The following is a 4,090-nucleotide window of genomic DNA, read 5'->3' as shown; positions in this document are numbered from 1 at the left end:
AAAAAGGTCTTGTGTTCACACATGGTCAGTGAATAAAAACCTGGTTCCCAGCAGCTTTAAATAGAGCTGGCCACGAGGACACAGTGGAGACGGGCAGGATCAGACCGTCCCAACATGAGGCGTGGGGTTTTTTTCTTTACCAGTGATGTGAATGCGATATAAAACCTTTGCTGCGTGAATCACAGCCCCCAAAATGTTGTAATCGCTCTCATATCAAGCAGTCGCAGAGAAAGCATGACGCTACAGAGACATACCCGTGCGAAAGGTTACAGATCACGAGTGGAAGGTAAGGACAAAAAGGTTGGCCCATATGCTTGAGTTTAAAAAAATAAAAAAGCTGCTCAAGTACAGCTCAGGGCTGATAAGTTTCAGCTGGGTTGGATAAAACTTAGCTTCATTTAGTGGTCTGCTCTGCAGGGAGCAAGAACAACCGGAGCAAACTGACGTGGGAGAACAGGGGCTTGCAGAGAAACCCGTGAAGCTGCCGGCCTGGGCTCCTCTGCCTTGGAAAGCCTCGCCTGGGACATAGGGGAGAAGGACACGAGGGCTGAGCTCCTTGCAACTCTCCCCTAAGGGCAGCGGTAGCAGCTGCACTAGGTACACCCCGGTCCCACCGGTCTGGCATGACATTTAGAGTGTGCTTTCACTCCGTGGTATCTGAAATAAAACCCATCACATGAAAGCAGCACACTCTTGCTTGGCTTTAGTTAGCTCGTAAATGACCTTAAAGACAGTTGAACGTCAGAGATGTGGGGATGGGCCATAAGGGCAGAAGAAACTGGTGGCCACGTGGAGCTTCAGACAGGAATTAATGAACTGCAGCACAATGGGTCATTTGCTCTGAGTGTTCAGGTCACTGTCACCCCTACCACTGCTGGGACGGGGTCCCTTGCCCCTGAAAAATCACCTCACTTCCAGGAGGAGGTGGTTCGAAAGGAGCGTGCATTTTTCACTTGATATTACAGGTTTTCCTGCTGGCCCATAAAAGCTGCCTAGAGTGAAACCAGAGAGTTGCTGTGGGCAAACCAGGGTATTTTTCTGGCCCTGTTTGCCACCTTGCAGTCAAAGAAAAGTGAACAACATGTCCCAAAGTGCCTCTTCAGCCTCCAAACCCTGCCTTCCAGCAAGAGGTTGAGAGCCCAACTCACTTGGAGCATCCCTGCGGACATCCCAGCCCCGCACAAGGTCTTCCCTCCAGCAGCTCCTGGCCTGGCACCTGCATTAAAGAAACGAGCAAACTTCTACAGGCCCTTTGGTACCTTCTTGCAGTGCACCAAGAACATATTAGAGGGGAGAGCAGCTCCTGGCTTTCCATGTGTTTACTGACCATCGTTCACAGCCCGGAAAGCAGCGTCTTTCAGCAGTCAGCCCCTGCGCCATCCGTGAGCCAGAAGTAACGACAGCAGAGCGATGGGGTACACAGAATACATTTACATGTTTAGCGGACAGAGTACACAAAATAAATAATTCTGTACACTCTAATCGTAACGTTACAGACTAATTACAATGGTTCAGACCTCATCCTACAAGACAGTCCTTAGTGTAAAGACAGGACTCAAAAGGCAAGTCACAGAACTGGATGCTTCTCAAAACAGCCCTGTTAGGAGGCTAATGGGACACAACCGGAGTTACTTCCAAGCCGTTCCAACCCAGCACCGGAAATTTGGCAACCAAAAATAACAGCAAGTGCTGGAAGACCTCCGGTCCCGAGAGCTTCCCGGGAGGTGTCTTCCCATAGTGAAAGGCAACAGGAAAACTCACGGCATCTGGGCGTGCTCGCAGGAGCTGCTCGGTTCTAACGCACCTCGTTGGAGCCGCGGATCTCCTCCACATTCAGCAGACAAACACAGTGCAACGTTATTTGCAACAGCAGCGAGTAGCTCGCCCGTCACACACGAGGGATCTACAGTATTACGGCGCAGGGGAGGACAGCGGGCGAAGGAAAAAAATGCCATCAGGTAGGCAGCAGCGCGTTGCCTCCCGTGATCCCTCCACCACAGGGACACCGAGGGTGGAAGGTACCAAGCTCCATGAAGCCGTTGCCACCGCACATCCCTGCAGCTTCACATTTTTTTTTGGCAAATTTACCGCTCAGTAAGGCACAGCTGACATGCAGGCACCTGCCTGCGCAGCACCCAAGAGCTGCGTTCTTAATCCAGGCTGAAAGAGGACACTGAGTGGTCAAAAAAAGCACCAAAAACCTCGCAAGAGTGGTGTAGGCAACTTGGGGCTGGGTATCCGGCACCGAGTGGCACAGGCACTTTGTGATATTTTCCAGGACGAAGCCGAGCTGGTGAGAGGCCAGGACACAACCACCCGCCCTGCAAATCCAAGGGCTCACACTGCTGCCAGAGAACAGTCTGCAACTCCTCCAGAGGGTGTGATCCCTTCCGAAAGCCGATCTCTGTGTTGCTTTACATCATTTAGAAAACGAAATTAAGTCAAACAATTGAGATTTTAACTTACCCCACCTCAAACCCTCCAAATCTTTAGCATCGCCACTTAAAATAAGACTATGGCCCCACGCAGCCTAATAAGAGGCCTGTAACAGCCACGCAGTAGATGTCCTAGGTTGTACCAGATCATCTTGAGCTGACCCTGCACTGCAGGGTCCTCAAAGGGAGCCTTCTCCCACCTGCAAGGCACCATACAGATGCTTTTACCTTGCTCCAGGACTCACCACAGCTCCTGCAGAGCCAAATCCAGAGCTGCTGACGAGTTAACCACGACTCCTATTCCAGTTTGGGCATTACATAAAAGTTGACAGTATTAGTACTTCACCAAACGCCCTGGTAGAAAACAGGACTGAGAAACAGAGCAGGGTATAAGAAAGAATGTAAATTGCCACAGCAGAAAATATCTGACCTAAAAGAAGAAAATATCCAAATTCCGAAGAAGTTAAAGAGTTTGAGGGTTTATCATTTCCAAAACAAATACGTAACGGAGGCCCTACACTGCAGCTGGTTTCCACATTATTATGGAAGCCAGCAGGTCAGAGCCCTTTTGTCTGGGCTTACCCTCCTCACAAGGCTATAGAGCTGTCCCTCACGTATGGTTGCACGTTTCCAAGAACAACGCAGTCCAGGAGCTGGCAGGAGCATCTGGATGCTATCACAATCTCAGCGTTAAACAGCACAGACTTCTTCTGGATTGCAGGAAGCTGCAGAAGGGGGTTTCTACCGCTACTGGGTTGACATGTTGGTTTTTAGAAGCTTGAGAAGGGTAAGAAGTAAATCAAACCTAGACAAATAATTGCCGTTTTAGCAAAATGCATAGAAAAATACATTACGTACTCAAAAATCTGGATGCACGTCTGTAGACCACTTAACATTGCTTCCGGAAGACTTTTTCACATTTATTTCCAATAATCCTCAAAAAAAAAAAATAATCCACACACGTCTTTTCCCCAGCATTGAGCACGCCTTCCAGTGGGTGCACGTGGACTCATGCTCACCCACGTGGGCTAAAATGCTGTTCTTCGGGATCAGAACAGGAGAAAACAGTGCCACGCTGAGAAGGTTGCTGAACATCTGGGACTGCAGGTGTGGTCCAGGACCATCACTCAGCACACCAAACCCAGATTCCTCTTTGTAAAGAGCATCTCACCCCGGAACAGTGGGAACATAAGCAGAAAAGGGCTGTACTTGGACAAGGACACACTACAATTTGCCACTAGGTGTCATTCCAGCTTCATTTTCACTGTATGAACAGAAGTCCAGAAGACAAAAGCACTCGTTTACAGAGATTTGCACCCCAGCTAATATAAAGACTGCAACTCAGCAATGGCCTGGAACATGCATTTGTTACCTGCGTTCTCCCGGCTAATTCAGTACCAGAGGAAGTCTTCCAAAAAACCCTGCGAGCCAAATTAAGAACCACCATTAAGAGCCACAGAAAGAGATTTAAAAATTAAACGAAAGAAAAGACATTTCAGAGAGATTTTTGCTTCTAAAATCCCCAAACAAGGCGCTCCTGAAAAGTGTAAACTCCTGAGACTTGAGACAAACTGAGAGCTGAGATGCTCCTGTGGAATATATACGAAGACAGATGATCAAGATAATTCACAGTGAAGAGCTTCTTAAGAGGACAG

Source organism: Fulmarus glacialis, unplaced genomic scaffold, assembly GCF_000690835.1.
Source record: "Fulmarus glacialis isolate BGI_N327 unplaced genomic scaffold, ASM69083v1 scaffold37198, whole genome shotgun sequence".
NCBI lineage: Eukaryota > Metazoa > Chordata > Aves > Procellariiformes > Procellariidae > Fulmarus > Fulmarus glacialis.
The sequence above is the reverse complement of the archived record's forward strand: the minus strand, read 5'-3'. Positions refer to the sequence as shown.